Source organism: Ursus arctos, unplaced genomic scaffold, assembly GCF_023065955.2.
Source record: "Ursus arctos isolate Adak ecotype North America unplaced genomic scaffold, UrsArc2.0 scaffold_34, whole genome shotgun sequence".
Lineage (NCBI taxonomy): Eukaryota > Metazoa > Chordata > Mammalia > Carnivora > Ursidae > Ursus > Ursus arctos.
Window position 1 is genome coordinate 7,228,157 of NW_026623030.1, and position 19,085 is coordinate 7,247,241.

At 37.8% G+C, this 19,085-nt stretch overlaps 1 pseudogene; it reads right to left on the reverse strand.

Moving 5' to 3' along the window:
• The window catches only part of LOC125281894 (60S ribosomal protein L7a-like), a 36,822-nt pseudogene that overhangs the window by 1,465 nt on the left and 16,272 nt on the right, over window positions 1-19,085 (reverse strand).

The window sequence follows — 19,085 nt, forward strand, 5'->3', positions numbered from 1 at the left end:
GTATATATTATATAATTTTATATGTAATATATGTGTAATAATATACATAATATATGTTGCATATAAAATTATATTTATATTGCATATATATTATAGTATTATATATACATATACACAATGAAATATTAGCCATAAAAAAGAATGAGATCTTGCCATTTGCAGCAAGGATGGACCTAGAGGTTATTATGCCAAGTGAAATAAACCAGAAAAAGACAAATACCATACGATTTCACTCATATGTGGAATTTAAGAAACAAATGAACAAAGAAGAGAGACAAGCAAAACCCCGACTCTTAAACACAGAGAACAAACTGGTGGTTGCCAGAGGAGAGGTGGCTGGGGGAGGGGATGGGTGAAATAGGCGATGGAAATTCAAGAGTGCACTTATCATGATGAGCAATGAGTACTGTATAGAATTGTTAAGTCATTATATTGTACACCTGAAACTAATATGATACTGTATGTTAATTCTACTTCAGTAAAAAATCGGTAGGGGAAGAAGTTTGTGTGTGGTACAGGGAAGGGCTTTCAGAGGAAGAGATATTTGACCCGAGAAGAATATATACCAATTCCTTTCCTGGTGTAACTTATTAAACTGTATCAACTAGTATCACAAGAGATGGATAACATTTTATATATTAAAGCCAGTGGAAAACACAAACAAATATAGTATAGATTTTATTTATTTTTATTTTAGAGAGAGAGTGAATGAGCATGAGCTGAGGGAGGGGTAGAAGGGGAGGGAGAGGGAGGGAGGGAGAGAGAAAGAATCTTTCAAGAAGATTCCACATTGAGTGCAGAGCCTGACTTGGGGCTCGATCTCACAACCCTGAGATTATGACTTGAGCTGAAACCAAGAGTTGGATGCTTAACTGACTGAGCCACCCAGGTGTCCCTAGTATAGATTTTTAAAGTACATAAAGTAATTTGTATCTAGATTGGAATTCATTCACATTTAAGGACTTACTTAAGAGATAGAAGACAATGTTTTCTATTTGTACCCAATATCATAAACTGAAAATAATTCTTAAAATCCTGTTAAAACAAAGAATACTAGGAAAGAATTGTTGGGGGCCCATTTTGCCCACATTTCAATTACTTTCAACACTTTTAATTACATACCAAATATACAAAATTGGATTATGTGTTCTCTGCATAGGATAAATTAGAATAAAATATTAAATATTTATATATCACTTTCATTAAATTTAATGTTTTCCCTTTAATCTGAGGTTGATTTTTTTAGGAGGCATTCTTTATTTCCTTATTTGTTGAAAATTAATTTGAATTTTAAATTATAACTTTAAATTCATGTTCAGAAATTTGATGAACCATTTACAGAATTTGTTTTTGGAAAACTTGAGCCACAGACAATTAAAAAGTACTATAGTGATTATCAGAGAGGATAATGGAACTGAGGTAAGAATAGAAAAAGCTGTAGTATGGATTATAAGAATGGATATTCGTTTTTTTGTTTTGTTTTGTTTTTCTGAGGTTGATTTTTAATTCTTGAATAATTGGGCCATACAAGCAAGCAATTTCTAATGTCAAAGAACGATTATGAAGCTGAAAAAAAATTATGAGGGGACTCTAAAGTAAATGTAAAATTATAGCATGTAAGGTGTCATTTTATATTTAATCTTAACTGATGTCAATAGGATTATTTCAGTTGAAATTCATTTTCCTTTGAACCCCCTAAGAGCAATCAGAATTAGATATAGTGAAAGGATTCCGTCTAAGGTCTTTGTATGGAAATCATGTTCAGGTGACGAAAGTGGCATTTTATCATTACTCATTTTTGCACCTTTTCACACTGTTTACTTGGACACTTGAGTAAAATTGTAGAAATGAGTTAAGACCAATTTGGCTTCTTTCTCCCCAGTTGGAGCTATATTCGAATAGTATGATGTGTAGTTATGGAGGATTGATTAAACAATGATACATTCTCAAGAAGGCAATAATAATGTATCCATTAAAAATGAAAGAGGGCTAATTTCCTATAATGCAGGAATTCTCAGCCTTGGCACTATTGACTTTTGTGGCCAGATAATTTGTTGTGGCGGGGAGCCGCCCTGTGTATTGCAGGGCGTTTAGCAATATCCTTGGCCTCAACCCAGTAGACGCCAGTAGCACTCTTCCTCAATCATGACAATAACAAAATGTCTCCAGGTATGCCAAATATGGCCTCGGGCAAAATTACCCCTAGTTCAAAACCATGGTTGCAATAGATTGGCAGAGTAGCTCAGTTGGACTGATCAATTAAGAAATATATTTATAGCTCCCATTTTAATGTACTAGAGAGTAACCATAGCAAGTCTACCCTTGAAAGATAAGTACAATGGGTAAGATTTGTGATTTTAAGGCTTTTTGCTTAAGGACACTCCCCGGTTCACCATTAGTGGGCAGCAGAAAGCCACAATATTACTGACAAGATTGGCTACGTGATTTGTGGGGCCCAGGGCGAAATATGAATCCAATGTCTCTTGTTGAAAATTTAAGAATTTCGAGACAGTGAAAACAGAGTAGTAAATCAGGCATGAAGTCCCGTATGACTTTGCAGATAACATGCCCAGGAAGCTGGGCCGACTTATTGGCTTAAGATATCAGAGAATAGAATCTGGAGGTGGGGAAACAGCCAGAAAATTAGTAGTGAAATCCTAGAAGGAAGGGAACGTTAGAAATGTGAGCCCCACAAATCTGTATATAAAAACCATTCAAATCTTTGGCTGACTACTCACAACAATGCAGGAGGAGGCCCTGGGGGCCTGACAAAACACCTGAAAAACGTAAAGGGACAGAGCAAAGATTTCATGCTCTTCTTTCTTCAGGACAGACAGATTTTGAGTCCAGCCCTGTTAACTGGCTTATAGAACAAAACAGAGAAAAACAAAAATCACTCATTAAAGAGACAGAACAGAAAACGAAGTCTCTACAAGATAACATTTATGCTTCCCAGCGTCCAATAAATGGCATTAGACAAACACAAAGACAGAAAAATGTGACTCATAGTTAAGGAAAGGAAAAAAGCAATAAATTGAAGCCTAGATGAACCAGATGGAACAACTAACAGACAAGGACTTTAACGTAGTGATCACAAACATATTCAAAGAGTTAACAGAAGACATACACATAAGGAATGAACCCATGGATAATCTAAAGAGAGAAATCGAAACTGTAAAAGAGGAGCAATGGAAGTACTAAAAGTCCGAAGTACAAGAACTGAAATTAAAAAACAAACATCACTGGATGTGCTTACCAGCAAGGTGAAGATAGAAAAAGAACAAATTGACGAAATTAAAAATAGATCAAGAGAAATGATCCAATGTGAAGAACAGAGAGGGAAAAAATAAGAAGAAAAATGAACAGCTTCTCTGAGGCCTGTTGATCAATATTATGTGGTCTAAACAAAGTGCAATTAGAGTCCTAGAAATAGATGAGAAAGAAATCGGGATAGAAGCAATATTTGAAGAAGTAGTGGCCCCAAACTTCTGATATGTGATGAGACGTTGACTTACAAATCCAAGAAACCCAGTGAACCACGGGCAGGATTAATGAAAAGAAGAGCACATGTAAGTGTGTATGATAAAAGCACTGAACTTCGAATATGAAGAGAGAAGTGTCAAAGCAGCCAAAGAAAACAGAGGCTTGATGTATAGGAAGGAGCATATGAAAAATGCTGGCTTTTCATCGGGAACAGCAGATGCCAGAAGGCATCTGCATAGTTGGAAGTGCTGAAATACAGAAAAATATTACCAACCTAGAATTTTATATCTTGCCAAGCTATACTTCAAGAATAAAAGTGAAAAAAGAAAGTAAGATTAAAGAAAATATGAGACAATAGGCATCAGCTGACCTGTTCTATGAAAAATGCTAAATGGAAGTCTTTGGGCTAAAAGGATAGGACACCAGATGGCAACTCAGATCCAGAGGAAAAATAAAGGTCAGCACAAATGGTAAATATGTGGGTAAGTCTGAAGACTATATGTATTCTTTTTTTTAAAGATTTCTTTTAAAAACATATGCCTATTTAGGGAAAAATATTAATATAGTGTATTGTGGGTTTGTAGTGTATGCAGATGAAATCTATGGAAATGTTACAAAGGGTGGGGCAGGCAAAGGGACAATACTCTCACAAAGTTCCAATGTTTTATGGAAAGTAGTATAATATTAACCATAAGTAGATCGTGAGAAGTTACCAATAGAATTTTCTACAGTGATGAAAATGTTCTACATCTTCATTGTTCTCTAAAATAGCCACTACTTACATATACTTATGGCACATTTGGAATGTGGGTATTGTCACTGGAGAACTAAACTTTAATTTTAATCGCTTAAAAAAACCCAGACTCTTAAATACAGAGAACTGGTGGTTGCCAGAGGGGAAGTGGGTGAGGAGATGGGCAAACTAGGTGAAGGGGATTAAGAGGTACAAACTTCCGATTATAAAATGAATAAGTCGTGGGAATGAAAGGTACAGCATGGGGAATATAGTCAGTGATATTGTAAGAGCATCGTATGGTGACAGATGGTGGCTGCACTTACTGCGGTGAGCACTGAGTAGTATACAGAATTGTTGAATCACTGTATCATACACCTGAAACTAATGTAACATTGTATTCAGTACTTCAATAATTTATAAAAATTAATGTAATTGGCCACATGTGGCTAGGGGCTACCATGTTGCACAATGTAGTCCTCGAGAAACCACTAAAAAAGAGTGAAAAGTAGGATACCTAAAAAGCTAGTTGGGGAAAAAACTGAAATACCAAAATGTATTCAAGTAAGCCCGAAGAAAGAAGAAACAGGAAACAGAGGGAAACAAACAAATGAACCAAGTAGAAAACAAATAGGAAAATGGCCAACTTAAATCCAACTATTTTAATAATTAAATGTAAGAGGACTAACCCTTTTTTTTATAATAATATTTTTTTATTATATTATGTTAGTCACCACACAGTACATCCCTGGTTTTTGATGTAAAGTTCCATGATTCATTGGTTGTGTATAACACCCAGTGCGCCATGCAATACGTGCCCTCCTTACTACCCATCACCAGCCTATCCCATTCCCCCACCCCCTCCCCTCTAAAGCCCTCAGTTTGTTTCTCAGAGTCCATAGTCTCTCATGCTTCATTCCCCCTTCTGATTACCCCCCTTTCTTTATCCCTTTCTTCTCCTACCGATCTTCCTACTTCTTATGTTCCATAGATGAGAGAAACCATATGATAATTGTCTTTCTCTGCTTGACTTATTTCACTTAGCATTGTCTCCTCCAGTGCCGTCTATGTTGCAGCCAATGTTGAGAAATTGTATACAATGGAATATTACTCAGCTATCATAGAGGACTAAACCTTTTAATTAAAAGACAGAGAATGTCAGAGTGGATAAAAAAGAAAAGACCTAACTTTCTGCTGTTTATAAGGAACATACTTTAAATACAGACACAGATGGGCTGATAGTAAAAAGAGGGAAAAAGGTGTATGATGGTGTATTGGTTTCCTAGTACTGCAGCAACAGATAACCACAAACTGAGAAGTTTAAAACAACAGATACTCATTCCTTCACAGTCCCGAAGGCCAGCAGTCAAAATGAAGGTGTTGGCAGGGCCAGGTTCTCTGCAAGCTGTAGGGGAAAATCCTTCCTGGTCTCCTCCAGCTTCTGGTGGCTCCTGGTGCCTATTGACTGTGACGGCCTCACTGCCGTCTCTGTGCTCGTGTTCCTTTGCCTTCTTCCTTGTGTCTCTGTGTGTCCTTTTCTGTCTCTTATAAACACAGTCTCATTGGATTTAGCGCCCACCCTAATCTAATAGGACTCATCTTTACCCTTATCTTAATTATAATCTGCAAAGATTTTATTTCCAAATAAGGCCACATTTTGGGTTTTTTTTTGGGGGGTGGACAAATTTTTGAGAGATACTGTTTCATTCACTACATATGGAAATATTAATCCTGAGAAACCTGGAATGGCTACATTAGTATCAGGCAACATAGAATTCACTATAAGGAGATTTACTGAAAACAAAGAGCCCTACTTCATTGTGATGAAAGGGTCAATACATCAGGAAGACATAACAAATATAAACACTATAGCCAACAATTGCAAAATGCTCCTCCCAAGTTCAAGTGAAATGTTCACCCACATAGACCAGAACTGGGCTAAAAAAACATATCAGCAAATTGTAAAACACTAAAAGTCTTCTAGAGCATGCTTTCTGACCACGATGGAATTAAGTCAGCAGGACAGTAAGGTATCTAGAAAATCCCCACGTATCTGGAGATTAAACAATCAACTTCTAAATGATCCATGGTTCTTAGAAATTTTAATAAAATTAATAGATTCCTAGCAAGAAGTAGAGAAAACGCAAATTCTCAATACCAGGTATAAAAGAGGGAACGCTGTTACAGCAACTACAGAAGTCAAAATGACAAATAGGAGTATTATTGACAAACTTTATGCATTTGATGATTTAGGTGGAATGGACAAATTCTTTTTAAAATACAATTTAATGAAACTAACACAAGAAGAAACAAAAAAAATCTGAATAGTGGTGTACCTAGCAAATAAATGGAAATTGTTACTGAACATGTCCCCACAAAGAAAACTCCAGGTATTACTTTACTGGTGAATTCTAGAAAACATTTAAGGAAGATAATAATACCAATATTAAGTAAACTCAGAATAAAGAGGAAGAAAGAAAATTTTAAAACTCTGTGTCTTGTTTGAAGCCAGCGCAATCTCAATACAAAGACTTGACTGATACAACATAGAACCGGGACATTTCAGGCCAGTATTGCTCATGAATGTTGTTGCGAAAAAGCTTTAAAAATATTAGCCAGCAATGTATAAAAATACGTCACAATCAAGTGGGATTGATCCCCATGATGCAAGGTTGATTTAACATATTCTCTGGATTTCCAAATGACATAACCGTTAATATACAAAATACTAGGGATACCTGGGTGGCTCAGTCCATTAAGTGTCTGCCTTCAGCTCAGGTCATGATCCCAGGACCGGTCCTGGGATCAAGTCCCGCATCAGGGTCCTTGCTCAGTGGAAAGCCTGCTTCTCCTTCTTCCTGAAAATACTAAGGAATAATCTTTAAAGCATTCTAGAATTAATGGGTGAGTTGAGCCAGGTCTCAGGATACCAGGTCAGTATACAAAAATAAATTATATTACTATATATTAACAAAATACCACCACCACCACAATTGGAACATGAAATTTAAGAATTCCGTCTACAGTTGAACCCCAAACTACAGAATAGGAATAAATTTGATAATATGTGAAAAACCTCTACACTGAGAGCTACAAAACATTGCTGAGAGAAATTAAAGACCTAAATAAATGGAGAGGTATAACACGAAAGACCCAGTATTGTTCTTTCTCCCAAATTAATTTATAGGTTCAATGCAATATCAATTACAATCCAGAAGCCATTTTCATAGGTGTTGATAAGCTGATTATAAAATTGTTATGGAGATGCAAATGACCAGAATATCCACAGGAACATTGGTAAAGAGGACCGGAGCTGGAGGATTCACACTATTTTTACTCGCTGTAAAAGGACAGTAATCGAGATACTGTGGGACACAAAGACAGGCAAATATGTCAATGAAATAGAATGCTCAGAGCACTGATGGTGCACTGGGTGTTATACGCAAGTAATGAATCATGGAACTTTACATCAAAAAGTAAGGATGTACTGTATGGTGACTAACATAATAAAAAAATATTATTAAAAAAAAAGAATGCTCAGGGCAAAAGTAGACCCAGGCTAACATGGTCTATTGGGTTTCAACAAAAGTGCCAATGTAATTTAGTAAGAGAAAGGTTTTTCAACAAATTGTGACGGAACAACCAGATGTCCACCTTAGAACAAAATGGGCCTGTCCCCTACCTCACAACATACACACAAAAGAAATGGGGATTGAACATAGTCTTAACTATGAAATCTAAAACTATAAAGCTTTCAGAAGAAGACATAAGTGGATAACTTTGTGACATGGGGATAGACAGATTTCATGTGTCAGATGCAGAAGAATTAACCATAAAAGAAAAATTGGACTTCATAAAATTAACTGTTTAGCTAAGAGATGCCATTAACATGAGTAGACTGAAAGTATTTGCAATACATGTATTGACAATGAGCTCCCACAAACCAACAAAAATAAGACAACCCAAAAATGTGAAATACTTCAATGCTCTATGAAGGAAGATACGATTGGCCAACAAGCAAATCAAAAAGTGATGAACATCTTTAGTCATCAGCAAAATGCAAATTTAGATTACATCAACTAAAATGGCTAAAATTGAGAAGACACTCAAAACCAAGTGTTGGTGAAGATGTGGAGAAGCCAGAACACTAATGTTTTTCTAGTGGGAAAGTACAATGGACCCATCACTTTAGAAAAACAGTTTTGCAGCTTTACTTTATAAACTTACACATTTATCCTTTAAGCAAGTAATTCCACTCCTAGGTATTTATCCAAAATTAGTTTAAATATGTGACCACAGAAAGACCTATAGAAAGAAAACCTAGCAGGCTTATCGACAAAAGCCCCAAACTGGAAACAACACAAATATCCATCTTCAGGACAATGACTAAACAAATTATGGTATATTCATACAATGGAATATTACTCCTGAATAGAAAGAAACTACTAATGAATTTTACAACATGGATTAATCTCATTGGCATTTGGCTGAGTGAAAAAAGCCAACACAAAAGACTACATACTCTGCTTACTTGAAGTTCTGGGACATAACTAATTCAAGTTGAAAAAAATTGTAACAGTGGTTCTCTTGTGGAGAACATTGAATGAATTTTCAGGGAGATAAAGAAGGTTCAATAGGATAGGGATGTGGGTTATCCATTTTTCAAAATCGTACGACTAAGATGTGGGAGTACATTATATGTTATATTACTTATTCATTATATGTTATATATTACTTAAAAAAACCTGAAATCTGGTGCAGTGTGGGAAGAGGGTTGAGTTCCCGATGACATAAGAATGGCAGAATGTTTATAATTGTTCAAGCTGGGTGATTAATACATTTCAGTTCATTATACCCTTCTGTTTATTTTGTATGTATTTGAAATTTCTATGATAAAATGTTTTTAAAAACCATGAACTAATAAAAATTAAATATATCATGCAACATTATGATAATGAAAAAGGTCGACAAATTTAAGGACATACAAAATATTCATAAATGAAAAAAAGGAACTTCTACAACAGCACATTTTGAAAAGAAACATCTCAATGCATAGAAAGTCACTGAAAAACTGCATTCTAAAGTGTAAGCAATGTTGACTCTTAGTTGAATTACAAGTAATTTTTCTTGTTCGTGCTTTTTCCCATTTTTCCCCCCAATGAACACGTATAGCTTCATCATTCTATTGACATCTTTCTTGCAATTTGTGCAGGTAGTTGTTATCTAGTTCAATCCAAACTTGGTCTGGGCATTTGGTTATTTTGTATCTCCGTCAGTGCAGAAAAGGACCCTAAGACCCAGGAGGGATGTATTTGCTTCTCCTAACCAGATTCCAGGTAGCTGAGAAATTCAGAGTACAGGTAGACCTCGCAGATACTGCAGGTCGTTTCCAGACCACCACAGCAAAGCGAATACAGCAAAAATTTGAGTTAAAGAAATGTTTTGGTTTCCAGTGCATGTAAAAGTTATGTTTACACTATATTGTAGTCAGTCAGTGTGCACCAGCATTATGTCTAAAAGAATAATGTATATACCTTAATTTAAAAAATTATTTCTAAAAAACGTTAACCATCACCTGAGCTTTTAGTGAGTGGTAATCACTGCTCACAGATCACCATAACAAATATAACAATAATGGAAAAGTCTGAAATATTGAGAGAATTACCAAAATATGACACAGAGACATGAAGTCAGCAAACGCTGTTGGAAAAACAGTGCTGATAGACTTGCTCAACACAGGGTTGCCACAAACCTTCAATTTGTAAAAAAAACCCAAAAAAAACAAAAAAAAAACCCCAATATCTGCAAAGCACAATTAAATGAAGGACAATAAAACAAGGTATGTCTATAGTGGGCTAATACACCCATGGGGTGCGCACAGTGGTTTGCTGGAATTCCAGTAGCAAATAAAAAGACATCTTGAAAAACTTGCATTTTCTTTTTTTTTTTAAAGATTTTATTTATTCATTTGAGAGAGAGAGACAGCCAGCAAGAGAGTGAACACAAGCAGGGGGAGTGGGAGAGGAAGAAGCAGGCTCCCAGCAGAGGGGCCTGATGTGGGGCTCGATCCCAGAACGCTGGGATAACGCCCTGAGCTGAAGGCAGACTCTTAACGACTGTGCCACCCAGGCACCCCGAAAAACTTGCAGTTTCTATCTAGATTCTTTTCGTATCTGTTCTGTGTGTTTCATCACAATCATGATATAGTAGTATGCCTGGGGATATGCACATGTTGTTTTGAGCTGAAATGTTTATTCACTGACCAGGCGAACAAAACTATTGGAAGACACTGATTTAGAGTATAATTGGACAGCTACTCCACTTGGGTATCTCTGCGGAAGGCATGCTGGGAGGCCTGGGTGGGAACTTCCTGGACTGTTGGAATGGGTTTCTGGTGGGGAACTGGAATGGCATGTCATTCTCATTGCCGGTCTCGGAGCAGAGACTAGCTTGCTGCTCACAGCCACAGTCAAATTGATGTCATCAGGATGGTCCCCAACGTGATGGAGGTAAAACAGAAATCAGGGCAGATTTACCCTCAACTCACCTAAATCCACATGTCCGATAGCATGTATCTTTTTTGTTGTCGTTTCATTTTTATTTAAATTCTAGTTAGTTAACATATAGTGTAATGTTGATTTCAGGAGTAGAATTTATTGATTCATCACTTACATATAATACCCAGTGTTCATCACCATAAATGCCCTCCTTAATGCCCATCACCCATTTAGTCCATCCCTCACCTACCTCCCCTCCAGCATCCTCAGTTTGTTCTCTACAGTGAAGAGTCTTTTATGGTATGGTATGCCTCCCTCTTTTTCCTTCCCCTTCCCCTATGTTCATCTGTTTTGTTTCTTAGATTCCACGTATAAGCACCCCAGTGTTTATAGCAGCATTATCAACAATAGCAAAAGTATGGAAAGAGCCCAAGGGTGCCTTGGTGACGCATTCAGTTAAGCATCTGACTCTTGGTTTCAGCTCAGGTTGTGATCTTGGGGTCATGAGATCGAGCCCCATGTCATACTCTGCTCAGTGTAAAGTCTGCTTGATATTCTCTCTCTCTCTCCCTCTAAGCCTCCTGCTTATGCTCTCTCTCTCTAAACTAAATAAGTAACTCTTTAAATAAATATGGAAAGAGTCCAAGTGCCCATTGATTGGTTGGATACAGAAAATGTGGTGCATACACACACACACACACACACACACACACACACACACAATGTAGTATTACTCAGCCATAAGAATGAAGTCTTGCCATTTACAATGATGTGGTTGGAGCTAGAGTGTATTAGGCTAAGCAAAATAGCTTGTATCTTACAAGCACTTTTGATGCCCCCTTAAAAAACCTGCATGTAGCCAATTTAATTTCGCATTATAAAGCCAGTAATATTTCCTACACCAAATAGCTTTTTGTTCTAAAGTAATACCCGGGATGGTCCAACAATCTCTGCAGTTGGGGAATGAATGGATAAAGTGAAGCACAAAGAAGTGAAATCACGAACATCAAGGACACCCGCGGAAATGGACTTCTAGATATTCTTCGCGGTCAGACTCCGCCGAGAAAGCAACACTTAGCAAACTGAGAATGACCAAACTCTAGAGCTCCAAGAAGGAGGAAATCAGGAAATAAAGGGAGAACACAGTTACCGCACTTTAACGATCGATGGAATATTATAATGATACAATCCAAGATTAGATGTTTTCCTGCAATTTCGTCTGCCTATTCCAAAGACATCAGGTGGAATTGCGCATGAAGACGCTGCTCAAAAATGAGGTATTAGATGATTACCAGTCTTCATCTGCAACCACATCAACATGAAGCTGTGAATATCCTGGGTATGATGAAAATAATCCTTTAACAACGAAACACGCAGGGAGCATCCTGACAGCCTAATGAAACCTGGAATGCCACACAACTTTCAAACCTCTTAGCTTTCACAAACCGGGCTAGTCATCTTGCCTCTCAGACTCTGTTTCTATTGTCAGCCAGCAAGGTAACAGGACCCAGTTAACCACGGGCTCATCACCCACGGCGTGAACGTGTTGGATACTCTGCTTCTGTGTATGTGTGGTGGAAAGGTGTGTGTGTAAGTGTCTGGTTGCTTCCTGCATTTGAGCCCCGCCTGGCACATAGCGAGCACTCAGGAAGCATCTGTTGCTTATCAGCCACAGTGCCATCTGTGTGTGACACATCGTCTCTCAGAAACTTCTCTTTTTGTTTAGTTGTATTTTTATCAAAGTCATACACACATACTTTAGAGGCAAATTGTTCTCTCATTTACGAAAACGGCTTTCCTTTGCCAATCTTCCCACCCATTTCTGGCTCTCAGGAGCCAGCCAATTTCAACTTTCTTAGCTCTTTTTTTTTTTAATGTTTATCTTACTCATTAATTTACATGTTTCCACTGCTACTGCTTGATTGTTCAATTTCAGGCACAATCTATGGGCTTCCCATTAGGGACGCTGGGACTTCAGCTCTCATTAACAACCCCTGCTTGCTCCTTCTTCCTCTCACGTTGACTCTTTTTTTTAAAAAAAATTGAGGTGTAATTGACATGTGACATTCATTATGTGTAAAACATAAGGATTTGAAATTTGTATGCATTATGGAATCATCACCACAATAAGTCTGGTTAATACCTGTCACCATACACAGTTACAAAATTTTTCCTAGTAATGAGAACTTTTAAGATTTATTCTCTTAGCAACTTTCAAATATGCAATACAGTATTATTAATGACAGTCATCACGCTGTACATTACATATCCAGGACTTCTGTACCTTTTGACCCTTCACGCGTTTTGCCCACCCCTCAAATCCCACCTCTGGCAACCACCAATCTGTTCCCTGTATCTATGAATTGCATTTCTTTTTTTTTTTTTAGATTCCACGTGTAAGTGAGGTCATACAATAGGTTTCTCTGTCTGACTTCTTTTATTTAGCGTAAGGCCTTCAAGATCCACCCATATCGTTGCAAATCGTAGGATTTCCTTTTATTTTATGGTGGAATTATATTCCATTTTATATATGTTTTCTTGATCCACTCATCCATCCATGGACACTTGGGCTGCTTCCATGTCTTGGCTATTGTCAATAATGCTGCAACAAACATGGGGGTGCAAATATATTTTCACCACTCTTCACGGCCTCTCAAAAATCCCATAGTGTTTTGTTTTATTTTATTTTTTAAAAGATTTTATTTATTTATTTGAGAGAGAGAGAGAGTGAGAGAGAGAGCACAAGAGTAGGGAGCCCGATGCAGGTTTTGATCTAGGGACTCCAGGATCATGACCTGAGCTGAAGGCAGACACCTATCTAATCGACTGAGCCACGCAAATGCCCCGGTAAATTCTCTTTACAGTTGGGCCGCTTAGCTGTATTAGAATCCCTTTTCTGGGGCGCCTGGGTGGCACAGTGGTTAAGCGTCTGCCTTCGGCTCAGGGCGTGATCCCGGTGTTCTGGGATCAAGCCCCACATCGGGCTCCTCTGCTGTGAGCCTGCTTCTTCCTCTCCCACTCCCCCTGCTTGTGTTCCCTCTCTCGCTGGCTGTCTCTATCTCTGTCAAATAAATAAACAAAATCTTTAACAACAAAAAAAAAGAATCCCTTTTCTATTTCGTCTACTCTGGTTTTCTACATCCTCACCACTAATTCAAATCTATATTCCAACCTCCTCTTCCTACCATTGTAGGAATCGCCTCTCAACACATTCACACTTGAGCATTATCAGTTCCACTGTCTGCTTTCATCTGGATTGGTTGCTCTCTCTCTCAGCTTGGTACGTGGATATTGCTGGCGCTCTCCCCCTTCACTAGGATATTCCTCATCCTAGGTATTATTTTCACCTCTTTTCTTTTGGTCTTCCCCTCCCCCCCCATTTTATTACATTGTGTTTAAAAATAAAAATTAGGCTGTTATTAACATTTCATTATTTAGACAAAATACGTTATTTTTCTTAATCGTTCGCATTTTTTCCATAAGAAATGCTAGAAGCAGTATTACTGGCTGAAATGAATTAACTTATAACTTTTCTTGTAAAGACTATTTTTTAGAGCAGTTTTGGGTGCAAAGCAAAATTGAGCAGAAAGTACAGTGATTTCTCATACATTCCCTGCTGCCAGGCATGCGTAGCCTCCCCCATTACTGATATCTTTTTTAAAATTTTTTTTATTTTTATTTTTATTTATTTATTTATTATATTTTATTTTATTTTTTGATGTAAAGTTCGATGATTCATTAGTTTATTTATTTTTTATTCTATTTTATTTTATTTTTTGATGTAAAGTTCGATGATTCATTAGTTTATTTATTTTTTTATTCTATTTTATTTTATTTTATTTTTTGATGTAAAGTTCGATGATAGTTGCATATAACACCCATTACTGATATCTTAACTAGATTGATGTGTTTGTTACAACTGGCACACCTACTTTGATGCATTACTATCACCTAATTTCATAGTTTATGAATTATGGCTCATTTTCGTGGTGCGCTTTCTGTGGACTTTGACAGATATAGAACACATGTATCCACCCTTAAATACCATACAGAATAGTTTCACTGTCGTAAACATTCTCTGTGCTTTGCCCATTCATTTCTTCTTTCCCTGAATTGCTGGCAACCACTCTCCTTTTGTTGACCGTTGTTTTGCCTCTATCGAAATGTCCTATGGATGGAATCATACAGCGTGTAGTCTTTTCAGATTGTCTTCTTCACTTAGCAGTACACATTTAAGTTTCCTCCATGTCTTTTCATGACTTGATAGCAATTTTTTTTTTTTTAGCACTGAATAATATTCCATGGTCTGGATGTACCACAGTTTATCTGTTCACCTACTTGTTTCCAAATTTTGGCCATTATGAATAAAACTGCCATAAACATCTGTGTGCAGGTTTTTGTGTGGATATCAGTTTTCAACTTCTTTGGGTAAAAATACCAAGGAGCATGATAGCTGAATTATATGTTATCACCTCACTTGTATGTAAGATTCTCTACTTTCTGGCTGCTATGAATTTCTCTTTCTTGCTTTACTCCCTCTGTTTTATAGAAAACATCTGCTAAAAGCTTTTTTAGAAAGGTACATTGTAGGGGCGCCTGGGTGGCACAGCGGTTAAGTGTCTGCCTTTGGCTCAGGGCGTGATCCCGGCGTTATGGGATCGAGCCCCACATCAGGCTCCTCCACTATAAGCCTGCTTCTTCCTCTCTCACTCCCCCTGCTTGTGTTCCCTCTCTCGCTGGCTGTCTCTATCTCTGTCGAATAAATAAAAAATAAAATCTTTAAAAAAAAAAAAAGAAAGGTACTTTGTAAGTAAACTTGCAGAGAACTTGCATATCTAAAGATGCCTCCCTCAACATGCTTACTTGCTAGTTTGGCTGGATATGGAATTCTGTATTCAAAATATTTTTCTCTTACAATATTTAAGGGGTGCAGTTGATTTTTAGTTTCCAGGGTTGCTTTCAAAAATTTCATTGCTTGAATCATGGAACATTACATCAGAAACTAAGGATATACTGTATGGTGACTAACATAACATAATAAAAAATTATTATAAAAAAATGTCATTGCTGCTCTGATTCTTAATCCTTCATATGGAACCTGTTTTTAGTTTTCCCCTTGGAAGTTTACGGGCTTTTTTCTTGTTTTCAGGGTTCTGAAATTTCACAGTGTTAGTCGTCATGCTCTGGGTCTAATTGTATCTATGTGCTAAGTTGTTGTTGTTCTTTTCTTTCATTTTTTAAGGTATTACCTATTAGATTCTTTCAATGCAGACACTTGATGTTTCAATCTTGAGAAAATTTATTTCTTGATTTTTTATTCCTTTCTTTTGTCTGGTCTTTCTAAGAAATCTAGCTGGTGATGGGTATTAAGGAGGGCACATATTGCATGGAGCACTGGGTGTTATACGCAAACAATGAATCATGCAACACTACATCAAAAACTAAGGATGTATTGTATGGTGACTAACATAACATAATAACAACTTATTATTATTTTTTTAAAAATTTTTAAAAAGATTTCATTTATTTATTTGACAGAGAGAGAGACAGCCAGCGAGAGAGGGAAGACAAGCAGGGGGAGTGGGAGAGGAAGAAGCAGGCTCCCAGAGGAGCAGGGAGCCCAATGCGGGGCTCGATCCCAAGACCCTGGGATCACGCCCTGAGCTGAAGGCAGAAGCTTAACGACTGAGCCACCCAGGCACCCCAACATAATAACAAATTATTATTAAAAAAAAAAAGAAGTCTAGATACATTCAGGTACTAGACTTCATGATTTTATTTTTCTTCTCTTATTTTTCCAGTTGTCTTTTGTTTTACTCTTTGCGTGATTTTTCTTTTTTTTTTTTTTTTTAAGATTTTATTTATTTGACAGAGAGAGAGACAGCCAGCGAGAGAGGGAACACAAGCAGGGGGAGTGGGAGAGGAAGAAGCAGGCTCATAGCAGAAGAGCCTGATGTGGGGCTCGATCCCATAACGCTGGGATCCCGCCCCGAGCCGAAGGCAGACGCTTAACCGCTGTGCCACCCAGGTGCCCCTGCGTGATTTTTCTTAACTTTATATCCCAAGCATTCACTGCTTAAAAAAAACCCCACAATACGTATTTTTTTTAAAGATTTTATTTATTTGACAGAGAGAGAGACAGCCAGCAAGAGAGGGAACGCAGGCAGGGGGAGTGGGAGAGGAAGAAGCAGGCTCCCAGCGGAAGAGCCTAATGCGGGGCTCGATCCCAGAGCTCTGGGATCATACCCTGAGCCAAAGGCAGATGCTTAACAACTGAGCCACCCAGGTGTCCCACAATATGTATTTTGAGATATAACTCACAGCCATACAATTTACCCTTTTAAATTATACAAGTCAGGGTTTTTTTTTCCTTAGTATATTCACAAAATTGTAAAACCATCACCTCTAATTCCCAAACATTTTCATCACCCCCAAAAGAAGCCCTGTATCCATTAAAAGTCGGCTCCTCTCTCCTCCCAGCTTCTGGCAATAATTACTAATCTTTTTGTCTTTATGGACTTGCCTATTTTAGACATTTGATATGAATAGAATCATATAATACATGGCCTTTTATGTCAGTTTCTTTTACTTAGCATAACGTTTTCGAGGTCCATCCATGTATCAGTACTTCATTCCTTCTGTTGTCTACTGTATTTTATTTATCCATTCATCAGCTATGGACACTTGGATTATTTTCCCTTTTTGGCTATTGTGAGTAACACTGCCGTGAATATTCTGTACACATTTGTGCAGACACATGTTTTCATTTCTCTTGGGAATTGCTGGGTCATATGGTGACTCTATGTTTAACTATTTGAGGAACTGCAGTGGCTGCACCATTTTGCATTCTTTTTTTTTTTAAGATTTTATTTATTTATTTGATAGAGATAGAGACAGCCAGCGAGAGAGGGAACACAAGCAGGAGGAGTGGAAGAGGAAGAAGCAGGCTCCAAGCGGAGGAGCCCGATGTGGGGCTCGACCCCAAAGCACGGGAATCACGCCCTGAGCCGAAGGCAGACGCCTAACAACTGCACCACCCAGGTGCCCCACCATTTTGCATTCTTATCAGCAATATATGAAAGTCCCAATTTCTCCACATTCACACCCACACTTGTTATTTTGTCTTTTTGATTATAACCATCCTAGTGTGTGTGTAAAGGTATCTCATTGTGGTTTTGATTTGCATTTCCCTAATGACTAATGATATTGAGTCAAATTAATGATGTTTATTGATCTTTAAAATAAGATTATTTATTTGAGAGAGAGAGAGAGCACGAGCTGGGGGAGGGGCAGAGGGAGAGGGAGAAACAGATTCCCGGCTGAGCAGGGAACGCAATGCGGGGCTCAACCCCAGGCCCCTGGGATCGTGACCTGAGCTGAAGGCAGACACTTAACTGACTGAGCCACCCAAGCGCCCTTGATGTTGATAGATTTTTAAAGTCTGCTGTCAAACTCTTAATTTCCTACAGCTTTTTTCTTTGGTTGTCCTTTAGATAGGTATATAAAATATGAAACCATCCCACCTCTGTTTATTGGAGACCTATCTTTCCTTGCCTCTGTGAGCATACTAATGAGTATATTTTGTATTTTCTTATTCTTGCATTTATTTTTTCTAAGTTTCTTTTTATATGTTTGTTTTAGTGTCTTTCATTCTATTACATTTTCCTTCAAATTGTCCAGTCATCCTTTGAACTTAAAAGTGTATTGGAAGCTCTGTGCACATGGGCATTACTGCTCAACTGCGTGGTCTTTCCTGTAGGGTGATGTGGCTGGAATATTTCATGGCAGGGGAGGGGGATTCTTAATTAAGTATCTTTAGGTCTTTCCTTCTAGATGATTAGATTCCCCGGAAGTTTCCTTCATGTTTTTGCCCAGAGAGTCTAAGCTTGAGCTTGGCCCCTAGCATTGTGACCGCTGAGTGGGGGATCTCATCATTCAGTGTGTCATCTTTCAATTAATCTTCCTATTTTCAGTTCCATAATCCCTCCTTCAGCTGTGCCCAGTTCAGACATCCTGACTTATCCTCTGCAAAGAGCAAGGTTTGGGGCCTCTGCCGGGACTGGTGAGGGGCAGTAGTTCAGCTATATAGAGTGGGGGAGGGGATGTAGGGGCTTAACTGCTTTAAAAAAAATTTTTTAGCACTAAGGTTACCTTCATTTCTAGATTTATGTTCACGTCTGTTATGTTCCTGAGTCTTTGGCATTTGGGAGTCTAATGGCGTAAGTCAGGTGTTTTTCTGATTTGCCCACTGTTGCCTTACGATACAGCTTTCTCTGAGTTGTTACATCAACTACAATTGAGCTGTCTGTTCTGGCTTCCAAAATTTTTCTTCACTCCTACTATCTTTTTCTTTTTAGTTTTATTTCAGTCTA